This window comes from Somniosus microcephalus, unplaced genomic scaffold, assembly GCF_052327205.1.
Source record: "Somniosus microcephalus isolate GS21.2 unplaced genomic scaffold, FLI_Smic_1.0 unresolved_chr3, whole genome shotgun sequence".
Classification (NCBI taxonomy): Eukaryota; Metazoa; Chordata; class Chondrichthyes; order Squaliformes; family Somniosidae; genus Somniosus; species Somniosus microcephalus.
This window is the reverse complement of record NW_028225181.1, coordinates 65,301,062-65,326,479: the sequence shown is the minus strand read 5'-3', so window position 1 is coordinate 65,326,479 and position 25,418 is coordinate 65,301,062. Positions and strand designations below refer to the sequence as shown.

The following is a 25,418-nucleotide window of genomic DNA, read 5'->3' as shown; positions in this document are numbered from 1 at the left end:
AGGACACTCAGTATTACACCACCGACAATGGGACGGACACAAAAGGACACAGAAAAAACCGGCAAGGGTCTTTCTGGCCATACAAAGGGAGTGACAGAGAAAGACATTGCGGAAGCCAAAGAGAGAGAGACAGACAGACTGAATAACACGAAGCAGAGACAGAGACTGAGGGAAAATCGAGACTGCGAGAGAAACAGAGAGGGAGGTAGGCAGACAGGGAAACGGAGACTGAGATGAAGAGAGAGACATGCATGAAGATGCGTTCTGCTGTGTAAACAAATTCCCTGTCGTGTAAAAATGTTCCCTGTAATATAAAATTGTTCCCTCTTGTGCAAAGATGGTCGCTGTTGTGTACAGATTCTCCCTGTTTTTTTAGAGGTTTTGTGTGCTTTGTCAAGATGTCCGCTATTGAGTAATGTGTTTCCTGTTGTGTAAAGGTACTCCGTGTTGTGTAACGGTGTTCCATTTTGTGTGGAGGTATTCCCTGTAGTGTAAAGGCCAAGAGCATCATCTGGTGCTGGCGACGCGGCGCTGCAGGAATGCGTTGAGAGAAAGGGGAAGGCCAAGGCTGCTGCAACTTTGCAGCATTTGCAGCTGCTGTTGGTGCGAAAATAGTGTTTTGAAAGTTGTGTTGCAGGTTCTTGTGTTTATTGCAAGAAGGAAGTTGGTGTAAGTAAAGCATAAAGTGTGATAAAAAACCTGACGCATTGAGCCTGAAATTTTGCATAATTCTAAGAGGAGAGAACAATAGGAATAATGTGCCCTCCTAATCACATCTTCCTCAGACTAATGCTATGAAAAACACATCTGACTCTCATCCTGAAGTCAGGGTCCAGATCCCCTCCCCCACACTTTTCTTTTGCAGAATGCATCTTCTCTTAACCATGTCTTAATGTAACTTTCGCTGTCTGGATATGTTAGAATGAAAAAAAGATACTCGTGTTAAATTAATCGGATTGCAGCACACGAGTGAATGGGAGGTGCTGTTCAACCGGCAAGTTTGGAAGGGCGAACGGGGAAACGACGGAGAGATGGTGGGTGCGAGAGTGACAGCAATGGGGGAGCACGGTCGATAGATTGCAAGAAATGGAAGAAAGAAAAATGTAAAAGTGGTACATATCTGAATAAGTGAGAGGCAGCAGGTGTGCAGACGAGTGAGTGAACGGCCTGAATTCAAGTTGGTTGGGTGACGGTGTTTATACTGTTCGGTGCTGGGTTCAGGCCAATTGTGGACCAGTGGAAATTCTGCGAATCGGATCTGCCTGTATGTAGCAACTGAAGGAAAAGGTGACACAAAACCGGCATGCCTGCCCGGTTTACTGCTGTTGGTGAAGCGACGAAATTTAGAAATGTCGCAATATCTGGCAGCGGTGGGATTCGAACCCACGACCCCGAAGAGACTGGAGCCTAAATCCAGCGCCTTAGACCGCTCGGCCACGCTACCACATCCAGCCGTTACGCAATCTGAAACTAGTACCTGGTGATTGAAATGTGGCATGGTCTTGTAAATACCAGGGGAAACAAAAGGAAATTAAATTCGTGGACGGCAAACTCACTTCTGATGCAACCCAGTAGATCAGAAGAAGCTACGTGTTCACAGGGCAACTCTAATAAATAGACGTTTGCTGGAACACAACCATTGTAAATTTCATTCATAATTTATCCCTGTTGTGTATTGCAAGCAGGAAGTTGGTGTAAGTAAAGTGTGATAAAAATAAGTGCGTTTGATTGTTGCAAGCAATAGAGGATTTTATTGCTGGTGTAAATAAGAATGCGACTAGCAGAGGATGGTTTCGATCCATCGACCTCTGGGTTATGGGCCCAGCACGCTTCCGCTGCGCCACTCTGCTTTCGGCTGGTCGGGGATCCCGGCTGGTGCTTAGGTTCCGATGCCTCACAGGCCTGTGTGTTAGCGAGACGAATGTCAGCATCCAGGCTGTGTTGAAAACTGTAGCATGGCCCTCAAACCACCCAGAGACCCGGACCCCGCAGCACCCGTGGATGCAGGCTCACTTGGCTGCACAATGTCACAAGGACACTCAGTATTACACCACCGACAATGGGACGGACACAAAAGGACACAGAAAAAACCGGCAAGGGTCTTTCTGGCCATACAAAGGGAGTGACAGAGAAAGACATTGCGGAAGCCAAAGAGAGAGAGACAGACAGACTGAATAACACGAAGCAGAGACAGAGACTGAGGGAAAATCGAGACTGCGAGAGAAACAGAGAGGGAGGTAGGCAGACAGGGAAACGGAGACTGAGATGAAGAGAGAGACATGCATGAAGATGCGTTCTGCTGTGTAAACAAATTCCCTGTCGTGTAAAAATGTTCCCTGTAATATAAAATTGTTCCCTCTTGTGCAAAGATGGTCGCTGTTGTGTACAGATTCTCCCTGTTTTTTTAGAGGTTTTGTGTGCTTTGTCAAGATGTCCGCTATTGAGTAATGTGTTTCCTGTTGTGTAAAGGTACTCCGTGTTGTGTAACGGTGTTCCATTTTGTGTGGAGGTATTCCCTGTAGTGTAAAGGCCAAGAGCATCATCTGGTGCTGGCGACGCGGCGCTGCAGGAATGCGTTGAGAGAAAGGGGAAGGCCAAGGCTGCTGCAACTTTGCAGCATTTGCAGCTGCTGTTGGTGCGAAAATAGTGTTTTGAAAGTTGTGTTGCAGGTTCTTGTGTTTATTGCAAGAAGGAAGTTGGTGTAAGTAAAGCATAAAGTGTGATAAAAAACCTGACGCATTGAGCCTGAAATTTTGCATAATTCTAAGAGGAGAGAACAATAGGAATAATGTGCCCTCCTAATCACATCTTCCTCAGACTAATGCTATGAAAAACACATCTGACTCTCATCCTGAAGTCAGGGTCCAGATCCCCTCCCCCACACTTTTCTTTTGCAGAATGCATCTTCTCTTAACCATGTCTTAATGTAACTTTCGCTGTCTGGATATGTTAGAATGAAAAAAAGATACTCGTGTTAAATTAATCGGATTGCAGCACACGAGTGAATGGGAGGTGCTGTTCAACCGGCAAGTATGGAAGGGCTGAACGGGGAAACGACGGAGAGATGGTGGGTGCGAGAGTGACAGCAATGGGGGAGCACGGTCGATAGATTGCAAGAAATGGAAGAAAGAAAAATGTAAAAGTGGTACATATCTGAATAAGTGAGAGGCAGCAGGTGTGCAGACGAGTGAGTGAACGGCCTGAATTCAAGTTGGTTGGGTGACGGTGTTTATACTGTTCGGTGCGGGGTTCAGGCCAATTGTGGACCAGTGGAAATTCTGCGAATCGGATCTGCCTGTATGTAGCAACTGAAGGAAAAGGTGACACAAAACCGGCATGCCTGCCCGGTTTACTGCTGTTGGTGAAGCGACGAAATTTAGAAATGTCGCAATATCTGGCAGCGGTGGGATTCGAACCCACGCCCCCGAAGAGACTGGAGCCTAAATCCAGCGCCTTAGACCGCTCGGCCACGCTACCACATCCAGCCGTTACGCAATCTGAAACTAGTACCTGGTGATTGAAATGTGGCATGGTCTTGTAAATACCAGGGGAAACAAAAGGAAATTAAATTCGTGGACGGCAAACTCACTTCTGATGCAACCCAGTAGATCAGAAGAAGCTACGTGTTCACAGGGCAACTCTAATAAATAGACGTTTGCTGGAACACAACCATTGTAAATTTCATTCATAATTTATCCCTGTTGTGTATTGCAAGCAGGAAGTTGGTGTAAGTAAAGTGTGATAAAAATAAGTGCGTTTGATTGTTGCAAGCAATAGAGGATTTTATTGCTGGTGTAAATAAGAATGCGACTAGCAGAGGATGGTTTCGATCCATCGACCTCTGGGTTATGGGCCCAGCACGCTTCCGCTGCGCCACTCTGCTTTCGGCTGGTCGGGGATCCCGGCTGGTGCTTAGGTTCCGATGCCTCACAGGCCTGTGTGTTAGCGAGACGAATGTCAGCATCCAGGCTGTGTTGAAAACTGTAGCATGGCCCTCAAACCACCCAGAGACCCGGACCCCGCAGCACCCGTGGATGCAGGCTCACTTGGCTGCACAATGTCACAAGGACACTCAGTATTACACCACCGACAATGGGACGGACACAAAAGGACACAGAAAAAACCGGCAAGGGTCTTTCTGGCCATACAAAGGGAGTGACAGAGAAAGACATTGCGGAAGCCAAAGAGAGAGAGACAGACAGACTGAATAACACGAAGCAGAGACAGAGACTGAGGGAAAATCGAGACTGCGAGAGAAACAGAGAGGGAGGTAGGCAGACAGGGAAACGGAGACTGAGATGAAGAGAGAGACATGCATGAAGATGCGTTCTGCTGTGTAAACAAATTCCCTGTCGTGTAAAAATGTTCCCTGTAATATAAAATTGTTCCCTCTTGTGCAAAGATGGTCGCTGTTGTGTACAGATTCTCCCTGTTTTTTTAGAGGTTTTGTGTGCTTTGTCAAGATGTCCGCTATTGAGTAATGTGTTTCCTGTTGTGTAAAGGTACTCCGTGTTGTGTAACGGTGTTCCATTTTGTGTGGAGGTATTCCCTGTAGTGTAAAGGCCAAGAGCATCATCTGGTGCTGGCGACGCGGCGCTGCAGGAATGCGTTGAGAGAAAGGGGAAGGCCAAGGCTGCTGCAACTTTGCAGCATTTGCAGCTGCTGTTGGTGCGAAAATAGTGTTTTGAAAGTTGTGTTGCAGGTTCTTGTGTTTATTGCAAGAAGGAAGTTGGTGTAAGTAAAGCATAAAGTGTGATAAAAAACCTGACGCATTGAGCCTGAAATTTTGCATAATTCTAAGAGGAGAGAACAATAGGAATAATGTGCCCTCCTAATCACATCTTCCTCAGACTAATGCTATGAAAAACACATCTGACTCTCATCCTGAAGTCAGGGTCCAGATCCCCTCCCCCACACTTTTCTTTTGCAGAATGCATCTTCTCTTAACCATGTCTTAATGTAACTTTCGCTGTCTGGATATGTTAGAATGAAAAAAAGATACTCGTGTTAAATTAATCGGATTGCAGCACACGAGTGAATGGGAGGTGCTGTTCAACCGGCAAGTATGGAAGGGCTGAACGGGGAAACGACGGAGAGATGGTGGGTGCGAGAGTGACAGCAATGGGGGAGCACGGTCGATAGATTGCAAGAAATGGAAGAAAGAAAAATGTAAAAGTGGTACATATCTGAATAAGTGAGAGGCAGCAGGTGTGCAGACGAGTGAGTGAACGGCCTGAATTCAAGTTGGTTGGGTGACGGTGTTTATACTGTTCGGTGCGGGGTTCAGGCCAATTGTGGACCAGTGGAAATTCTGCGAATCGGATCTGCCTGTATGTAGCAACTGAAGGAAAAGGTGACACAAAACCGGCATGCCTGCCCGGTTTACTGCTGTTGGTGAAGCGACGAAATTTAGAAATGTCGCAATATCTGGCAGCGGTGGGATTCGAACCCACGCCCCCGAAGAGACTGGAGCCTAAATCCAGCGCCTTAGACCGCTCGGCCACGCTACCACATCCAGCCGTTACGCAATCTGAAACTAGTACCTGGTGATTGAAATGTGGCATGGTCTTGTAAATACCAGGGGAAACAAAAGGAAATTAAATTCGTGGACGGCAAACTCACTTCTGATGCAACCCAGTAGATCAGAAGAAGCTACGTGTTCACAGGGCAACTCTAATAAATAGACGTTTGCTGGAACACAACCATTGTAAATTTCATTCATAATTTATCCCTGTTGTGTATTGCAAGCAGGAAGTTGGTGTAAGTAAAGTGTGATAAAAATAAGTGCGTTTGATTGTTGCAAGCAATAGAGGATTTTATTGCTGGTGTAAATAAGAATGCGACTAGCAGAGGATGGTTTCGATCCATCGACCTCTGGGTTATGGGCCCAGCACGCTTCCGCTGCGCCACTCTGCTTTCGGCTGGTCGGGGATCCCGGCTGGTGCTTAGGTTCCGATGCCTCACAGGCCTGTGTGTTAGCGAGACGAATGTCAGCATCCAGGCTGTGTTGAAAACTGTAGCATGGCCCTCAAACCACCCAGAGACCCGGACCCCGCAGCACCCGTGTATGCAGGCTCACTTGGCTGCACAATGTCACAAGGACACTCAGTATTACACCACCGACAATGGGACGGACACAAAAGGACACAGAAAAAACCGGCAAGGGTCTTTCTGGCCATACAAAGGGAGTGACAGAGAAAGACACTGCGGAAGCCAAAGAGAGAGAGACAGACAGACTGAATAACACGAAGCAGAGACAGAGACTGAGGGAAAATCGAGACTGCGAGAGAAACAGAGAGGGAGGTAGGCAGACAGGGAAACGGAGACTGAGATGAAGAGAGAGACATGCATGAAGATGCGTTCTGCTGTGTAAACAAATTCCCTGTCGTGTAAAAATGTTCCCTGTAATATAAAATTGTTCCCTCTTGTGCAAAGATGGTCGCTGTTGTGTACAGATTCTCCCTGTTTTTTTAGAGGTTTTGTGTGCTTTGTGAAGATGTCCGCTATTGAGTAATGTGTTTCCTGTTGTGTAAAGGTACTCCGTGTTGTGTAACGGTGTTCCATTTTGTGTGGAGGTATTCCCTGTAGTGTAAAGGCCAAGAGCATCATCTGGTGCTGGCGACGCGGCGCTGCAGGAATGCGTTGAGAGAAAGGGGAAGGCCAAGGCTGCTGCAACTTTGCAGCATTTGCAGCTGCTGTTGGTGCGAAAATAGTGTTTTGAAAGTTGTGTTGCAGGTTCTTGTGTTTATTGCAAGAAGGAAGTTGGTGTAAGTAAAGCATAAAGTGTGATAAAAAACCTGACGCATTGAGCCTGAAATTTTGCATAATTCTAAGAGGAGAGAACAATAGGAATAATGTGCCCTCCTAATCACATCTTCCTCAGACTAATGCTATGAAAAACACATCTGACTCTCATCCTGAAGTCAGGGTCCAGATCCCCTCCCCCACACTTTTCTTTTGCAGAATGCATCTTCTCTTAACCATGTCTTAATGTAACTTTCGCTGTCTGGATATGTTAGAATGAAAAAAAGATACTCGTGTTAAATTAATCGGATTGCAGCACACGAGTGAATGGGAGGTGCTGTTCAACCGGCAAGTTTGGAAGGGCGAACGGGGAAACGACGGAGAGATGGTGGGTGCGAGAGTGACAGCAATGGGGGAGCACGGTCGATAGATTGCAAGAAATGGAAGAAAGAAAAATGTAAAAGTGGTACATATCTGAATAAGTGAGAGGCAGCAGGTGTGCAGACGAGTGAGTGAACGGCCTGAATTCAAGTTGGTTGGGTGACGGTGTTTATACTGTTCGGTGCTGGGTTCAGGCCAATTGTGGACCAGTGGAAATTCTGCGAATCGGATCTGCCTGTATGTAGCAACTGAAGGAAAAGGTGACACAAAACCGGCATGCCTGCCCGGTTTACTGCTGTTGGTGAAGCGACGAAATTTAGAAATGTCGCAATATCTGGCAGCGGTGGGATTCGAACCCACGCCCCCGAAGAGACTGGAGCCTAAATCCAGCGCCTTAGACCGCTCGGCCACGCTACCACATCCAGCCGTTACGCAATCTGAAACTAGTACCTGGTGATTGAAATGTGGCATGGTCTTGTAAATACCAGGGGAAACAAAAGGAAATTAAATTCGTGGACGGCAAACTCACTTCTGATGCAACCCAGTAGATCAGAAGAAGCTACGTGTTCACAGGGCAACTCTAATAAATAGACGTTTGCTGGAACACAACCATTGTAAATTTCATTCATAATTTATCCCTGTTGTGTATTGCAAGCAGGAAGTTGGTGTAAGTAAAGTGTGATAAAAATAAGTGCGTTTGATTGTTGCAAGCAATAGAGGATTTTATTGCTGGTGTAAATAAGAATGCGACTAGCAGAGGATGGTTTCGATCCATCGACCTCTGGGTTATGGGCCCAGCACGCTTCCGCTGCGCCACTCTGCTTTCGGCTGGTCGGGGATCCCGGCTGGTGCTTAGGTTCCGATGCCTCACAGGCCTGTGTGTTAGCGAGACGAATGTCAGCATCCAGGCTGTGTTGAAAACTGTAGCATGGCCCTCAAACCACCCAGAGACCCGGACCCCGCAGCACCCGTGTATGCAGGCTCACTTGGCTGCACAATGTCACAAGGACACTCAGTATTACACCACCGACAATGGGACGGACACAAAAGGACACAGAAAAAACCGGCAAGGGTCTTTCTGGCCATACAAAGGGAGTGACAGAGAAAGACACTGCGGAAGCCAAAGAGAGAGAGACAGACAGACTGAATAACACGAAGCAGAGACAGAGACTGAGGGAAAATCGAGACTGCGAGAGAAACAGAGAGGGAGGTAGGCAGACAGGGAAACGGAGACTGAGATGAAGAGAGAGACATGCATGAAGATGCGTTCTGCTGTGTAAACAAATTCCCTGTCGTGTAAAAATGTTCCCTGTAATATAAAATTGTTCCCTCTTGTGCAAAGATGGTCGCTGTTGTGTACAGATTCTCCCTGTTTTTTTAGAGGTTTTGTGTGCTTTGTGAAGATGTCCGCTATTGAGTAATGTGTTTCCTGTTGTGTAAAGGTACTCCGTGTTGTGTAACGGTGTTCCATTTTGTGTGGAGGTATTCCCTGTAGTGTAAAGGCCAAGAGCATCATCTGGTGCTGGCGACGCGGCGCTGCAGGAATGCGTTGAGAGAAAGGGGAAGGCCAAGGCTGCTGCAACTTTGCAGCATTTGCAGCTGCTGTTGGTGCGAAAATAGTGTTTTGAAAGTTGTGTTGCAGGTTCTTGTGTTTATTGCAAGAAGGAAGTTGGTGTAAGTAAAGCATAAAGTGTGATAAAAAACCTGACGCATTGAGCCTGAAATTTTGCATAATTCTAAGAGGAGAGAACAATAGGAATAATGTGCCCTCCTAATCACATCTTCCTCAGACTAATGCTATGAAAAACACATCTGACTCTCATCCTGAAGTCAGGGTCCAGATCCCCTCCCCCACACTTTTCTTTTGCAGAATGCATCTTCTCTTAACCATGTCTTAATGTAACTTTCGCTGTCTGGATATGTTAGAATGAAAAAAAGATACTCGTGTTAAATTAATCGGATTGCAGCACACGAGTGAATGGGAGGTGCTGTTCAACCGGCAAGTTTGGAAGGGCGAACGGGGAAACGACGGAGAGATGGTGGGTGCGAGAGTGACAGCAATGGGGGAGCACGGTCGATAGATTGCAAGAAATGGAAGAAAGAAAAATGTAAAAGTGGTACATATCTGAATAAGTGAGAGGCAGCAGGTGTGCAGACGAGTGAGTGAACGGCCTGAATTCAAGTTGGTTGGGTGACGGTGTTTATACTGTTCGGTGCTGGGTTCAGGCCAATTGTGGACCAGTGGAAATTCTGCGAATCGGATCTGCCTGTATGTAGCAACTGAAGGAAAAGGTGACACAAAACCGGCATGCCTGCCCGGTTTACTGCTGTTGGTGAAGCGACGAAATTTAGAAATGTCGCAATATCTGGCAGCGGTGGGATTCGAACCCACGCCCCCGAAGAGACTGGAGCCTAAATCCAGCGCCTTAGACCGCTCGGCCACGCTACCACATCCAGCCGTTACGCAATCTGAAACTAGTACCTGGTGATTGAAATGTGGCATGGTCTTGTAAATACCAGGGGAAACAAAAGGAAATTAAATTCGTGGACGGCAAACTCACTTCTGATGCAACCTAGTAGATCAGAAGAAGCTACGTGTTCACAGGGCAACTCTAATAAATAGACGTTTGCTGGAACACAACCATTGTAAATTTCATTCATAATTTATCCCTGTTGTGTATTGCAAGCAGGAAGTTGGTGTAAGTAAAGTGTGATAAAAATAAGTGCGTTTGATTGTTGCAAGCAATAGAGGATTTTATTGCTTGTGTAAATAAGAATGCGACTAGCAGAGGATGGTTTCGATCCATCGACCTCTGGGTTATGGGCCCAGCACGCTTCCGCTGCGCCACTCTGCTTTCGGCTGGTGGGGGATCCCGGCTGGTGCTTAGGTTCCGATGCCTCACAGGCCTGTGTGTTAGCGAGACGAATGTCAGCATCCAGGCTGTGTTGAAAACTGTAGCATGGCCCTCAAACCACCCAGAGACCCGGACCCCGCAGCACCCGTGTATGCAGGCTCACTTGGCTGCACAATGTCACAAGGACACTCAGTATTACACCACCGACAATGGGACGGACACAAAAGGACACAGAAAAAACCGGCAAGGGTCTTTCTGGCCATACAAAGGGAGGGACAGAGAAAGACACTGCGGAAGCCAAAGAGAGAGAGACAGACAGACTGAATAACACGAAGCAGAGACAGAGACTGAGGGAAAATCGAGACTGCGAGAGAAACAGAGAGGGAGGTAGGCAGACAGGGAAACGGAGACTGAGATGAAGAGAGAGACATGCATGAAGATGCGTTCTGCTGTGTAAACAAATTCCCTGTCGTGTAAAAATGTTCCCTGTAATATAAAATTGTTCCCTCTTGTGCAAAGATGGTCGCTGTTGTGTACAGATTCTCCCTGTTTTTTTAGAGGTTTTGTGTGCTTTGTCAAGATGTCCGCTGTTGAGTAATGTGTTTCCTGTTGTGTAAAGGTACTCCGTGTTGTGTAACGGTGTTCCATTTTGTGTGGAGGTATTCCCTGTAGTGTAAAGGCCAAGAGCATCATCTGGTGCTGGCGACGCGGCGCTGCAGGAATGCGTTGAGAGAAAGGGGAAGGCCAAGGCTGCTGCAACTTTGCAGCATTTGCAGCTGCTGTTGGTGCGAAAATAGTGTTTTGAAAGTTGTGTTGCAGGTTCTTGTGTTTATTGCAAGAAGGAAGTTGGTGTAAGTAAAGCATAAAGTGTGATAAAAAACCTGACGCATTGAGCCTGAAATTTTGCATAATTCTAAGAGGAGAGAACAATAGGAATAATGTGCCCTCCTAATCACATCTTCCTCAGACTAATGCTATGAAAAACACATCTGATTCTCATCCTGAAGTCAGGGTCCAGATCCCCTCCCCCACACTTTTCTTTTGCAGAATGCATCTTCTCTTAACCATGTCTTAATGTAACTTTCGCTGTCTGGATAGGTTAGAATGAAAAAAAGATACTCGTGTTAAATTAATCGGATTGCAGCACACGAGTGAATGGGAGGTGATGTTCAACCGGCAAGTTTGGAAGGGCGAACGGGGAAACGACGGAGAGATGGTGGGTGCGAGAGTGACAGCAATGGGGGAGCACGGTCGATAGATTGCAAGAAATGGAAGAAAGAAAAATGTAAAAGTGGTGCATATCTGAATAAGTGAGAGGCAGCAGGTGTGCAAACGAGTGAGTGAACGGTGTTTGTACTGTTCGGTGCGGGGTTCAGGCCAATTGTGGACCAGTGGAAATTCTGCGAATCGGATCTGCCTGTATGTAGCAACTGAAGGAAAAGGTGACACAAAACCGGCATGCCTGCCCGGTTTACTGCTGTTGGTGAAGCGACGAAATTTAGGAATGTCGCAATATCTGGCAGTGGGGGGATTCGAACCCACGCCCCCGAAGAGACTGGAGCCTAAATCCAGCGCCTTAGACCGCTCGGCCACGCTACCACAGCCAGCCGTTACGCAATCTGAAACTTGTACCTGGTGATTGAAATGTGGCACGGTCTTGTAAATACCAGGGGAAACAAAAGGAAATTAAATTCGTGGACGGCAAACTCACTTCTGATGCAACCCAGTAGATCAGAAGAAGCTACGTGTTCACAGGGCAACTCTAATAAATAGACGTTTGCTGGAACACAACCATTGTAAATTTCATTCATAATTTATCCCTGTTGTGTATTGCAAGCAGGAAGTTGGTGTAAGTAAAGTGTGATAAAAATAAGTGCGTTTGATTGTTGCAAGCAATAGAGGATTTTATTGCTGGTGTAAATAAGAATGCGACTAGCAGAGGATGGTTTCGATCCATCGACCTCTGGGTTATGGGCCCAGCACGCTTCCGCTGCGCCACTCTGCTTTCGGCTGGTGGGGGATCCCGGCTGGTGCTTAGGTTCCGATGCCTCACAGGCCTGTGTGTTAGCGAGACGAATGTCAGCATCCAGGCTGTGTTGAAAACTGTAGCATGGCCCTCAAACCACCCAGAGACCCGGACCCCGCAGCACCCGTGTATGCAGGCTCACTTGGCTGCACAATGTCACAAGGACACTCAGTATTACACCACCGACAATGGGACGGACACAAAAGGACACAGAAAAAACCGGCAAGGGTCTTTCTGGCCATACAAAGGGAGGGACAGAGAAAGACACTGCGGAAGCCAAAGAGAGAGAGACAGACAGACTGAATAACACGAAGCAGAGACAGAGACTGAGGGAAAATCGAGACTGCGAGAGAAACAGAGAGGGAGGTAGGCAGACAGGGAAACGGAGACTGAGATGAAGAGAGAGACATGCATGAAGATGCGTTCTGCTGTGTAAACAAATTCCCTGTCGTGTAAAAATGTTCCCTGTAATATAAAATTGTTCCCTCTTGTGCAAAGATGGTCGCTGTTGTGTACAGATTCTCCCTGTTTTTTTAGAGGTTTTGTGTGCTTTGTCAAGATGTCCGCTGTTGAGTAATGTGTTTCCTGTTGTGTAAAGGTACTCCGTGTTGTGTAACGGTGTTCCATTTTGTGTGGAGGTATTCCCTGTAGTGTAAAGGCCAAGAGCATCATCTGGTGCTGGCGACGCGGCGCTGCAGGAATGCGTTGAGAGAAAGGGGAAGGCCAAGGCTGCTGCAACTTTGCAGCATTTGCAGCTGCTGTTGGTGCGAAAATAGTGTTTTGAAAGTTGTGTTGCAGGTTCTTGTGTTTATTGCAAGAAGGAAGTTGGTGTAAGTAAAGCATAAAGTGTGATAAAAAACCTGACGCATTGAGCCTGAAATTTTGCATAATTCTAAGAGGAGAGAACAATAGGAATAATGTGCCCTCCTAATCACATCTTCCTCAGACTAATGCTATGAAAAACACATCTGATTCTCATCCTGAAGTCAGGGTCCAGATCCCCTCCCCCACACTTTTCTTTTGCAGAATGCATCTTCTCTTAACCATGTCTTAATGTAACTTTCGCTGTCTGGATAGGTTAGAATGAAAAAAAGATACTCGTGTTAAATTAATCGGATTGCAGCACACGAGTGAATGGGAGGTGATGTTCAACCGGCAAGTTTGGAAGGGCGAACGGGGAAACGACGGAGAGATGGTGGGTGCGAGAGTGACAGCAATGGGGGAGCACGGTCGATAGATTGCAAGAAATGGAAGAAAGAAAAATGTAAAAGTGGTGCATATCTGAATAAGTGAGAGGCAGCAGGTGTGCAAACGAGTGAGTGAACGGTGTTTGTACTGTTCGGTGCGGGGTTCAGGCCAATTGTGGACCAGTGGAAATTCTGCGAATCGGATCTGCCTGTATGTAGCAACTGAAGGAAAAGGTGACACAAAACCGGCATGCCTGCCCGGTTTACTGCTGTTGGTGAAGCGACGAAATTTAGGAATGTCGCAATATCTGGCAGTGGGGGGATTCGAACCCACGCCCCCGAAGAGACTGGAGCCTAAATCCAGCGCCTTAGACCGCTCGGCCACGCTACCACAGCCAGCCGTTACGCAATCTGAAACTTGTACCTGGTGATTGAAATGTGGCACGGTCTTGTAAATACCAGGGGAAACAAAAGGAAATTAAATTCGTGGACGGCAAACTCACTTCTGATGCAACCCAGTAGATCAGAAGAAGCTACGTGTTCACAGGGCAACTCTAATAAATAGACGTTTGCTGGAACACAACCATTGTAAATTTCATTCATAATTTATCCCTGTTGTGTATTGCAAGCAGGAAGTTGGTGTAAGTAAAGTGTGATAAAAATAAGTGCGTTTGATTGTTGCAAGCAATAGAGGATTTTATTGCTGGTGTAAATAAGAATGCGACTAGCAGAGGATGGTTTCGATCCATCGACCTCTGGGTTATGGGCCTAGCACGCTTCCGCTGCGCCACTCTGCTTTCGGCTGGTGGGGGATCCCGGCTGGTGCTTAGGTTCCGATGCCTCACAGGCCTGTGTGTTAGCGAGACGAATGTCAGCATCCAGGCTGTGTTGAAAACTGTAGCATGGCCCTCAAACCACCCAGAGACCCGGACCCCGCAGCACCCGTGTATGCAGGCTCACTTGGCTGCACAATGTCACAAGGACACTCAGTATTACACCACCGACAATGGGACGGACACAAAAGGACACAGAAAAAACCGGCAAGGGTCTTTCTGGCCATACAAAGGGAGGGACAGAGAAAGACACTGCGGAAGCCAAAGAGAGAGAGACAGACAGACTGAATAACACGAAGCAGAGACAGAGACTGAGGGAAAACCGAGACTGCGAGAGAAACAGAGAGGGAGGTAGACAGACAGGGAAACGGAGACTGAGATGAAGAGAGAGACATGCATGAAGATGCGTTCTGCTGTGTAAACAAATTCCCTGTCGTGTAAAAATGTTCCCTGTAATATAAAATTGTTCCCTCTTGTGCAAAGATGGTCGCTGTTGTGTACAGATTCTCCCTGTTTTTTTAGAGGTTTTGTGTGCTTTGTCAAGATGTCCGCTATTGAGTAATGTGTTTCCTGTTGTGTAAAGGTACTCCGTGTTGTGTAACGGTGTTCCATTTTGTGTGGAGGTATTCCCTGTAGTGTAAAGGCCAAGAGCATCATCTGGTGCTGGCGACGCGGCGCTGCAGGAATGCGTTGAGAGAAAGGGGAAGGCCAAGGCTGCTGCAACTTTGCAGCATTTGCAGCTGCTGTTGGTGCGAAAATAGTGTTTTGAAAGTTGTGTTGCAGGTTCTTGTGTTTATTGCAAGAAGGAAGTTGGTGTAAGTAAAGCATAAAGTGTGATAAAAAACCTGACGCATTGAGCCTGAAATTTTGCATAATTCTAAGAGGAGAGAACAATAGGAATAATGTGCCCTCCTAATCACATCTTCCTCAGACTAATGCTATGAAAAACACATCTGACTCTCATCCTGAAGTCAGGGTCCAGATCCCCTCCCCCACACTTTTCTTTTGCAGAATGCATCTTCTCTTAACCATGTCTTGATGTAACTTTCGCTGTCTGGATATGTTAGAATGAAAAAAAGATACTCGTGTTAAATTAATCGGATTGCAGCACACGAGTGAATGGGAGGTGCTGTTCAACCGGCAAGTTTGGAAGGGCGAACGGGGAAACGACGGAGAGATGGTGGGTGCGAGAGTGACAGCAATGGGGGAGCACGGTCGATAGATTGCAAGAAATGGAAGAAAGAAAAATGTAAAAGTGGTGCATATCTGAATAAGTGAGAGGCAGCAGGTGTGCAGACGAGTGAGTGAACGGTGTTTGTACTGTTCGGTGCGGGGTTCAGGCCAATTGTGGACCAGTGGAAATTCTGCGAATCGGATCTGCCTGTATGTAGCAACTGAAGGAAAAGGTGACACAAAACCGGCATGCCTGCCCGGTTTACTGCTGTTGGTGAAGCGACGAAATTTAGAAATGTCGCAATATCTGGCAGCGGTGGGATTCGAACCCACGCCCCCGAAGAGACTGGAGCCTAAATCCAGCGCCTTAGACCGCTCGGCCACGCTACCACATCCAGCCGTTACGCAATCTGAAACTAGTACCTGGTGATTGAAATGTGGCATGGTCTTGTAAATACCAGGGGAAACAAAAGGAAATTAAATTCGTGGACGGCAAACTCACTTCTGATGCAACCCAGTAGATCAGAAGAAGCTACGTGTTCACAGGGCAACTCTAATAAATAGACGTTTGCTGGAACACAACCATTGTAAATTTCATTCATAATTTATCCCTGTTGTGTATTGCAAGCAGGAAGTTGGTGTAAGTAAAGTGTGATAAAAATAAGTGCGTTTGATTGTTGCAAGCAATAGAGGATTTTATTGCTGGTGTAAATAAGAATGCGACTAGCAGAGGATGGTTTCGATCCATCGACCTCTGGGTTATGGGCCCAGCACGCTTCCGCTGCGCCACTCTGCTTTCGGCTGGTCGGGGATCCCGGCTGGTGCTTAGGTTCCGATGCCTCACAGGCCTGTGTGTTAGCGAGACGAATGTCAGCATCCAGGCTGTGTTGAAAACTGTAGCATGGCCCTCAAACCACCCAGAGACCCGGACCCCGCAGCACCCGTGTATGCAGGCTCACTTGGCTGCACAATGTCACAAGGACACTCAGTATTACACCACCGACAATGGGACGGACACAAAAGGACACAGAAAAAACCGGCAAGGGTCTTTCTGGCCATACAAAGGGAGTGACAGAGAAAGACACTGCGGAAGCCAAAGAGAGAGAGACAGACAGACTGAATAACACGAAGCAGAGACAGAGACTGAGGGAAAATCGAGACTGCGAGAGAAACAGAGAGGGAGGTAGGCAGACAGGGAAACGGAGACTGAGATGAAGAGAGAGACATGCATGAAGATGCGTTCTGCTGTGTAAACAAATTCCCTGTCGTGTAAAAATGTTCCCTGTAATATAAAATTGTTCCCTCTTGTGCAAAGATGGTCGCTGTTGTGTACAGATTCTCCCTGTTTTTTTAGAGGTTTTGTGTGCTTTGTCAAGATGTCCGCTATTGAGTAATGTGTTTCCTGTTGTGTAAAGGTACTCCGTGTTGTGTAACGGTGTTCCATTTTGTGTGGAGGTATTCCCTGTAGTGTAAAGGCCAAGAGCATCATCTGGTGCTGGCGACGCGGCGCTGCAGGAATGCGTTGAGAGAAAGGGGAAGGCCAAGGCTGCTGCAACTTTGCAGCATTTGCAGCTGCTGTTGGTGCGAAAATAGTGTTTTGAAAGTTGTGTTGCAGGTTCTTGTGTTTATTGCAAGAAGGAAGTTGGTGTAAGTAAAGCATAAAGTGTGATAAAAAACCTGACGCATCGAGCCTGAAATTTTGCATAATTCTAAGAGGAGAGAACAATAGGAATAATGTGCCCTCCTAATCACATCTTCCTCAGACTAATGCTATGAAAAACACATCTGACTCTCATCCTGAAGTCAGGGTCCAGATCCCCTCCCCCACACTTTTCTTTTGCAGAATGCATCTTCTCTTAACCATGTCTTAATGTAACTTTCGCTGTCTGGATATGTTAGAATGAAAAAAAGATACTCGTGTTAAATTAATCGGATTGCAGCACACGAGTGAATGGGAGGTGCTGTTCAACCGGCAAGTTTGGAAGGGCGAACGGGGAAACGACGGAGAGATGGTGGGTGCGAGAGTGACAGCAATGGGGGAGCACGGTCGATAGATTGCAAGAAATGGAAGAAAGAAAAATGTAAAAGTGGTGCATATCTGAATAAGTGAGAGGCAGCAGGTGTGCAGACGAGTGAGTGAACGGTGTTTGTACTGTTCGGTGCGGGGTTCAGGCCAATTGTGGACCAGTGGAAATTCTGCGAATCGGATCTGCCTGTATGTAGCAACTGAAGGAAAAGGTGACACAAAACCGGCATGCCTGCCCGGTTTACTGCTGTTGGTGAAGCGACGAAATTTAGAAATGTCGCAATATCTGGCAGCGGTGGGATTCGAACCCACGCCCCCGAAGAGACTGGAGCCTAAATCCAGCGCCTTAGACCGCTCGGCCACGCTACCACATCCAGCCGTTACGCAATCTGAAACTAGTACCTGGTGATTGAAATGTGGCATGGTCTTGTAAATACCAGGGGAAACAAAAGGAAATTAAATTCGTGGACGGCAAACTCACTTCTGATGCAACCCAGTAGATCAGAAGAAGCTACGTGTTCACAGGGCAACTCTAATAAATAGACGTTTGCTGGAACACAACCATTGTAAATTTCATTCATAATTTATCCCTGTTGTGTATTGCAAGCAGGAAGTTGGTGTAAGTAAAGTGTGATAAAAATAAGTGCGTTTGATTGTTGCAAGCAATAGAGGATTTTATTGCTGGTGTAAATAAGAATGCGACTAGCAGAGGATGGTTTCGATCCATCGACCTCTGGGTTATGGGCCCAGCACGCTTCCGCTGCGCCACTCTGCTTTCGGCTGGTCGGGGATCCCGGCTGGTGCTTAGGTTCCGATGCCTCACAGGCCTGTGTGTTAGCGAGACGAATGTCAGCATCCAGGCTGTGTTGAAAACTGCAGCATGGCCCTCAAACCACCCAGAGACCCGGACCCCGCAGCACCCGTGTTTGCAGGCTCACTTGGCTGCACAATGTCACAAGGACACTCAGTATTACACCACCGACAATGGGACGGACACAAAAGGACACAGAAAAAACCGGAAAGGGTCTTTCTGGCCATGCAAAGAGAGGGACAGAGAAAGACACTGCGGAAACCAAAGAGAGAGAGACAGACAGACAGACAGACCGAATAACACGAAGCAGAGACAGAGACTGAGGGAAAATCGAGACTGCGAGAGAAACAGAGAGGGAGGTAGGCAGACAGGGAAACGGAGACTGAGATGAAGAGAGAGACATGCATGAAGATGCGTTCTGCTGTGTAAACAAATTCCCTGTCGTGTAAAAATGTTCCCTGTTATATAAAATTGTTCCCTCTTGTGTAAAGATGGTCGCTGTTGTGTACAGATTCTCCCTGTTTTTTTAGAGGTTTTGTGTGCTTTGTAAAGATGTCCGCTATTGAGTAATGTGTTTCCTGTTGTGTAAAGGTACTCCGTGTTGTGAAACGGTGTTCCGTTTTGTGTGGAGGTATTCCCTGTAGTGTAAAGGCCAAGAGCATCATCTGGTGCTGGCGACGCGGCGCTGCAGGAATGCGTTGAGAGAAAGGGGAAGGCCAAGGCTGCTGCAACTTTGCAGCATTTGCAGCTGCTGTTGGTGCGAAAATAGTGTTTTGAAAGTTGTGTTGCAGGTTCTTGTGTTTATTGCAAGAAGGAAGTTGCTGTAAGTAAAACATAAAGTGTGATAAAAAACCTGACGCATTGAGCCTGAAATTTTGCATAATTCTAAGAGGAGAGAACAATAGGAATAATGTGCCCTCCGAATCACATCTTCCTCAGACTAATGCTATGAAAAACACATCTGACTCTCATCCTGAAGTCAGGGTCCAGATCACCTCCCCCACACTTTTCTTTTGCAGAATGCATCTTCTCTTAACCATGTCTTAATGTAACTGTTGCTGTCTGGATAGGTTAGAATGAAAAAAAGATACTCGTGTTAAATTAATCGGATTGCAGCACACGAGGTGCTGTTCAACCGGCAAGTTTGGAAGGGCGAACGGGGAAACGACGGAGAGATGGTGGGTGCACGAGTGACAGCAATGGGGGAGCACGGTCGATAGATTGCAAGAAATGGAAGAAAGAAAAATGTAAAAGTGGTGCATATCTGAATAAGTGAGAGGCAGCAGGTGTGCAGACGAGTGAGTGAACGGCCTGAATTCAGTTGGCTGGGTGACGGTGTTTGTAGTGTCCGGTGCGGGGTTCAGGCCAATTGTGGACCAGTGGAAATTCTGCGAATCGGATCTTGCCTCTATGTAGCATCTGAAGGAAAAGGTGACACAAAATCGGCATGCCTGCCCGGTTTACTGCTGTTGGTGAAGCGACGAAATTTAGAAATGTCGCAATATCTGGCAGCGGTGGGATTCGAACCCACGCCCCCGAAGAGACTGGAGCCTAAATCCAGCGCCTTAGACCGCTCGGCCACGCTACCACATCCAGCCGTTACGCAATCTGAAACTTGTACCTGGTGATTGAAATGTGGCATGGTCTTGTAAATACCAGGGGAAACAAAAGGAAATTAAATTCGTGGACGGCAAACTCACTTCTGATGCAACCCAGTAGATCAGAAGAAGCTACGTGTTCACAGGGCAACTCTAATAAATAGACGTTTGCTGGAACACAACCATTGTAAATTTCATTCATAATTTATCCCTGTTGTGTATTGCAAGCAGGAAGTTGGTGTAAGTAAAGTGTGATAAAAATAAGTGCGTTTGATTGTTGCTAGCAATAGAGGATTTTATTGCTGGTGTAAATAAGAATGCGACTAGCAGAGGATGGTTTCGATCCATCGACCTCTGGGTTATGGGCCCAGCACGCTTCCGCTGCGCCACTCTGCTTTCGGTTGGTGGGGGATCCCGGCTGGTGCTTAGGTTCCGATGCCTCACAGGCCTGTGTGTTAGCGAGACGAATGTCAGCATCCAGGCTGTGTTGAAAACTATAGCATGGCCCTCAAACCACCCAGAGACCCGGACCCCGCAGCACCCGTGTTTGCAGGCTCACTTGGCTGCACAATGTCACAAGGACACTCAGTATTACACCACCGACAATGGGACGGACGCAAAAGGACACAGAAAAAACCGGAAAGGGTCTTTCTGGCCATGCAAAGGGAGGGACAGAGAAAGACACTGCGGAAACCAAAGAGAGAGAGACAGACAGACAGACAGACCGAATAACACGAAGCAGAGACAGAGGGAAAACCGAGACTGCGAGAGAAACAGAGAGGGAGGTAGACAGACAGGGAAACGGAGACTGAGATGAAGAGAGAGACATGCATGAAGGTGCGTTCTGCTGTGTAAACAAATTCCCTGTAGTGTAAAAATGTTCCCTGTTATATAAAATTGTTCCCTCTTGTGTAAAGATGGTCGCTGTTGTGTACAGATTCTCCCTGTTTTTTTAGAGGTTTTGTGTGCTTTGTAAAGATGTCCGCTATTGAGTAATGTGTTTCCTGTTGTGTAAAGGTACTCCGTGTTGTGAAACGGTGTTCCGTTTTGTGTGGAGGTATTCCCTGTAGTGTAAAGGCCAAGAGCATCATCTGGTGCTGGCGACGCGGCGCTGCAGGAATGCGTTGAGAGAAAGGGGAAGGCCAAGGCTGCTGCAACTTTGCAGCATTTGCAGCTGCTGTTGGTGCGAAAATAGTGTTTTGAAAGTTGTGTTGCAGGTTCTTGTGTTTATTGCAAGAAGGAAGTTGCTGTAAGTAAAACATAAAGTGTGATAAAAAACCTGACGCATTGAGCCTGAAATTTTGCATAATTCTAAGAGGAGAGAACAATAGGAATAATGTGCCCTCCGAATCACATCTTCCTCAGACTAATGCTATGAAAAACACATCTGACTCTCATCCTGAAGTCAGGGTCCAGATCACCTCCCCCACACTTTTCTTTTGCAGAATGCATCTTCTCTTAACCATGTCTTAATGTAACTGTTGCTGTCTGGATAGGTTAGAATGAAAAAAAGATACTCGTGTTAAATTAATCGGATTGCAGCACACGAGGTGCTGTTCAACCGGCAAGTTTGGAAGGGCGAACGGGGAAACGACGGAGAGATGGTGGGTGCACGAGTGACAGCAATGGGGGAGCACGGTCGATAGATTGCAAGAAATGGAAGAAAGAAAAATGTAAAAGTGGTGCATATCTGAATAAGTGAGAGGCAGCAGGTGTGCAGACGAGTGAGTGAACGGCCTGAATTCAGTTGGCTGGGTGACGGTGTTTGTAGTGTCCGGTGCGGGGTTCAGGCCAATTGTGGACCAGTGGAAATTCTGCGAATCGGATCTTGCCTCTATGTAGCATCTGAAGGAAAAGGTGACACAAAATCGGCATGCCTGCCCGGTTTACTGCTGTTGGTGAAGCGACGAAATTTAGAAATGTCGCAATATCTGGCAGCGGTGGGATTCGAACCCACGCCCCCGAAGAGACTGGAGCCTAAATCCAGCGCCTTAGACCGCTCGGCCACGCTACCACATCCAGCCGTTACGCAATCTGAAACTTGTACCTGGTGATTGAAATGTGGCATGGTCTTGTAAATACCAGGGGAAACAAAAGGAAATTAAATTCGTGGACGGCAAACTCACTTCTGATGCAACCCAGTAGATCAGAAGAAGCTACGTGTTCACAGGGCAACTCTAATAAATAGACGTTTGCTGGAACACAACCATTGTAAATTTCATTCATAATTTATCCCTGTTGTGTATTGCAAGCAGGAAGTTGGTGTAAGTAAAGTGTGATAAAAATAAGTGCGTTTGATTGTTGCTGGCAATAGAGGATTTTATTGCTGGTGTAAATAAGAATGCGACTAGCAGAGGATGGTTTCGATCCATCGACCTCTGGGTTATGGGCCCAGCACGCTTCCGCTGCGCCACTCTGCTTTCGGTTGGTGGGGGATCCCGGCTGGTGCTTAGGTTCCGATGCCTCACAGGCCTGTGTGTTAGCGAGACGAATGTCAGCATCCAGGCTGTGTTGAAAACTATAGCATGGCCCTCAAACCACCCAGAGACCCGGACCCCGCAGCACCCGTGTTTGCAGGCTCACTTGGCTGCACAATGTCACAAGGACACTCAGTATTACACCACCGACAATGGGACGGACACAAAAGGACACAGAAAAAACCGGAAAGGGTCTTTCTGGCCATGCAAAGGGAGGGACAGAGAAAGACACTGCGGAAACCAAAGAGAGAGAGACAGACAGACAGACAGACCGAATAACACGAAGCAGAGACAGAGGGAAAACCGAGACTGCGAGAGAAACAGAGAGGGAGGTAGACAGACAGGGAAACGGAGACTGAGATGAAGAGAGAGACATGCATGAAGGTGCGTTCTGCTGTGTAAACAAATTCCCTGTAGTGTAAAAATGTTCCCTGTTATATAAAATTGTTCCCTCTTGTGTAAAGATGGTCGCTGTTGTGTACAGATTCTCCCTGTTTTTTTAGAGGTTTTGTGTGCTTTGTAAAGATGTCCGCTATTGAGTAATGTGTTTCCTGTTGTGTAAAGGTACTCCGTGTTGTGAAACGGTGTTCCGTTTTGTGTGGAGGTATTCCCTGTAGTGTAAAGGCCAAGAGCATCATCTGGTGCTGGCGACGCGGCGCTGCAGGAATGCGTTGAGAGAAAGGGGAAGGCCAAGGCTGCTGCAACTTTGCAGCATTTGCAGCTGCTGTTGGTGCGAAAATAGTGTTTTGAAAGTTGTGTTGCAGGTTCTTGTGTTTATTGCAAGAAGGAAGTTGCTGTAAGTAAAACATAAAGTGTGATAAAAAACCTGACGCATTGAGCCTGAAATTTTGCATAATTCTAAGAGGAGAGAACAATAGGAATAATGTGCCCTCCGAATCACATCTTCCTCAGACTAATGCTATGAAAAACACATCTGACTCTCATCCTGAAGTCAGGGTCCAGATCACCTCCCCCACACTTTTCTTTTGCAGAATGCATCTTCTCTTAACCATGTCTTAATGTAACTGTTGCTGTCTGGATAGGTTAGAATGAAAAAAAGATACTCGTGTTAAATTAATCGGATTGCAGCACACGAGGTGCTGTTCAACCGGCAAGTTTGGAAGGGCGAACGGGGAAACGACGGAGAGATGGTGGGTGCACGAGTGACAGCAATGGGGGAGCACGGTCGATAGATTGCAAGAAATGGAAGAAAGAAAAATGTAAAAGTGGTGCATATCTGAATAAGTGAGAGGCAGCAGGTGTGCAGACGAGTGAGTGAACGGCCTGAATTCAGTTGGCTGGGTGACGGTGTTTGTAGTGTCCGGTGCGGGGTTCAGGCCAATTGTGGACCAGTGGAAATTCTGCGAATCGGATCTTGCCTCTATGTAGCATCTGAAGGAAAAGGTGACACAAAATCGGCATGCCTGCCCGGTTTACTGCTGTTGGTGAAGCGACGAAATTTAGAAATGTCGCAATATCTGGCAGCGGTGGGATTCGAACCCACGCCCCCGAAGAGACTGGAGCCTAAATCCAGCGCCTTAGACCGCTCGGCCACGCTACCACATCCAGCCGTTACGCAATCTGAAACTTGTACCTGGTGATTGAAATGTGGCATGGTCTTGTAAATACCAGGGGAAACAAAAGGAAATTAAATTCGTGGACGGCAAACTCACTTCTGATGCAACCCAGTAGATCAGAAGAAGCTACGTGTTCACAGGGCAACTCTAATAAATAGACGTTTGCTGGAACACAACCATTGTAAATTTCATTCATAATTTATCCCTGTTGTGTATTGCAAGCAGGAAGTTGGTGTAAGTAAAGTGTGATAAAAATAAGTGCGTTTGATTGTTGCTAGCAATAGAGGATTTTATTGCTGGTGTAAATAAGAATGCGACTAGCAGAGGATGGTTTCGATCCATCGACCTCTGGGTTATGGGCCCAGCACGCTTCCGCTGCGCCACTCTGCTTTCGGTTGGTGGGGGATCCCGGCTGGTGCTTAGGTTCCGATGCCTCACAGGCCTGTGTGTTAGCGAGACGAATGTCAGCATCCAGGCTGTGTTGAAAACTATAGCATGGCCCTCAAACCACCCAGAGACCCGGACCCCGCAGCACCCGTGTTTGCAGGCTCACTTGGCTGCACAATGTCACAAGGACACTCAGTATTACACCACCGACAATGGGACGGACACAAAAGGACACAGAAAAAACCGGAAAGGGTCTTTCTGGCCATGCAAAGGGAGGGACAGAGAAAGACACTGCGGAAACCAAAGAGAGAGAGACAGACAGACAGACAGACCGAATAACACGAAGCAGAGACAGAGGGAAAACCGAGACTGCGAGAGAAACAGAGAGGGAGGTAGACAGACAGGGAAACGGAGACTGAGATGAAGAGAGAGACATGCATGAAGGTGCGTTCTGCTGTGTAAACAAATTCCCTGTAGTGTAAAAATGTTCCCTGTTATATAAAATTGTTCCCTCTTGTGTAAAGATGGTCGCTGTTGTGTACAGATTCTCCCTGTTTTTTTAGAGGTTTTGTGTGCTTTGTAAAGATGTCCGCTATTGAGTAATGTGTTTCCTGTTGTGTAAAGGTACTCCGTGTTGTGAAACGGTGTTCCGTTTTGTGTGGAGGTATTCCCTGTAGTGTAAAGGCCAAGAGCATCATCTGGTGCTGGCGACGCGGCGCTGCAGGAATGCGTTGAGAGAAAGGGGAAGGCCAAGGCTGCTGCAACTTTGCAGCATTTGCAGCTGCTGTTGGTGCGAAAATAGTGTTTTGAAAGTTGTGTTGCAGGTTCTTGTGTTTATTGCAAGAAGGAAGTTGCTGTAAGTAAAACATAAAGTGTGATAAAAAACCTGACGCATTGAGCCTGAAATTTTGCATAATTCTAAGAGGAGAGAACAATAGGAATAATGTGCCCTCCGAATCACATCTTCCTCAGACTAATGCTATGAAAAACACATCTGACTCTCATCCTGAAGTCAGGGTCCAGATCACCTCCCCCACACTTTTCTTTTGCAGAATGCATCTTCTCTTAACCATGTCTTAATGTAACTGTTGCTGTCTGGATAGGTTAGAATGAAAAAAAGATACTCGTGTTAAATTAATCGGATTGCAGCACACGAGGTGCTGTTCAACCGGCAAGTTTGGAAGGGCGAACGGGGAAACGACGGAGAGATGGTGGGTGCACGAGTGACAGCAATGGGGGAGCACGGTCGATAGATTGCAAGAAATGGAAGAAAGAAAAATGTAAAAGTGGTGCATATCTGAATAAGTGAGAGGCAGCAGGTGTGCAGACGAGTGAGTGAACGG

The 25,418-nt window shown here is 46.9% G+C and overlaps 12 non-coding genes across 12 annotated transcripts; all 12 read right to left on the bottom strand.

Annotated features, from left to right (window-relative positions):
* Positions 1-1,362: 1,362 nt before the first annotated feature.
* On the bottom strand, positions 1,363-1,444 carry trnal-uag (transfer RNA leucine (anticodon UAG)). The gene has a single exon. It is a non-coding gene; the product is annotated as a tRNA-Leu (tRNA).
* Positions 1,445-3,395: 1,951 nt separating this feature from the next.
* On the bottom strand, positions 3,396-3,477 carry trnal-uag (transfer RNA leucine (anticodon UAG)). The gene has a single exon. It is a non-coding gene; the product is annotated as a tRNA-Leu (tRNA).
* Positions 3,478-5,428: 1,951 nt separating this feature from the next.
* On the bottom strand, positions 5,429-5,510 carry trnal-uag (transfer RNA leucine (anticodon UAG)). Its single transcript has one exon. It is a non-coding gene; the product is annotated as a tRNA-Leu (tRNA).
* Positions 5,511-7,460: 1,950 nt separating this feature from the next.
* On the bottom strand, positions 7,461-7,542 carry trnal-uag (transfer RNA leucine (anticodon UAG)). The gene has a single exon. It is a non-coding gene; the product is annotated as a tRNA-Leu (tRNA).
* A 1,950-nt stretch (positions 7,543-9,492) lies between these two features.
* trnal-uag (transfer RNA leucine (anticodon UAG)) lies at positions 9,493-9,574 on the bottom strand. Its single transcript has one exon. It is a non-coding gene; the product is annotated as a tRNA-Leu (tRNA).
* A 1,923-nt stretch (positions 9,575-11,497) lies between these two features.
* trnal-uag (transfer RNA leucine (anticodon UAG)) lies at positions 11,498-11,579 on the bottom strand. Its single transcript has one exon. It is a non-coding gene; the product is annotated as a tRNA-Leu (tRNA).
* A 1,923-nt stretch (positions 11,580-13,502) lies between these two features.
* On the bottom strand, positions 13,503-13,584 carry trnal-uag (transfer RNA leucine (anticodon UAG)). Its single transcript has one exon. It is a non-coding gene; the product is annotated as a tRNA-Leu (tRNA).
* Positions 13,585-15,507: 1,923 nt separating this feature from the next.
* Positions 15,508-15,589, bottom strand: trnal-uag (transfer RNA leucine (anticodon UAG)). Its single transcript has one exon. It is a non-coding gene; the product is annotated as a tRNA-Leu (tRNA).
* A 1,923-nt stretch (positions 15,590-17,512) lies between these two features.
* trnal-uag (transfer RNA leucine (anticodon UAG)) lies at positions 17,513-17,594 on the bottom strand. Its single transcript has one exon. It is a non-coding gene; the product is annotated as a tRNA-Leu (tRNA).
* Positions 17,595-19,542: 1,948 nt separating this feature from the next.
* On the bottom strand, positions 19,543-19,624 carry trnal-uag (transfer RNA leucine (anticodon UAG)). The gene has a single exon. It is a non-coding gene; the product is annotated as a tRNA-Leu (tRNA).
* Positions 19,625-21,566: 1,942 nt separating this feature from the next.
* trnal-uag (transfer RNA leucine (anticodon UAG)) lies at positions 21,567-21,648 on the bottom strand. The gene has a single exon. It is a non-coding gene; the product is annotated as a tRNA-Leu (tRNA).
* A 1,942-nt stretch (positions 21,649-23,590) lies between these two features.
* On the bottom strand, positions 23,591-23,672 carry trnal-uag (transfer RNA leucine (anticodon UAG)). The gene has a single exon. It is a non-coding gene; the product is annotated as a tRNA-Leu (tRNA).
* Between the last annotated feature and the right edge of the window lie 1,746 nt (positions 23,673-25,418).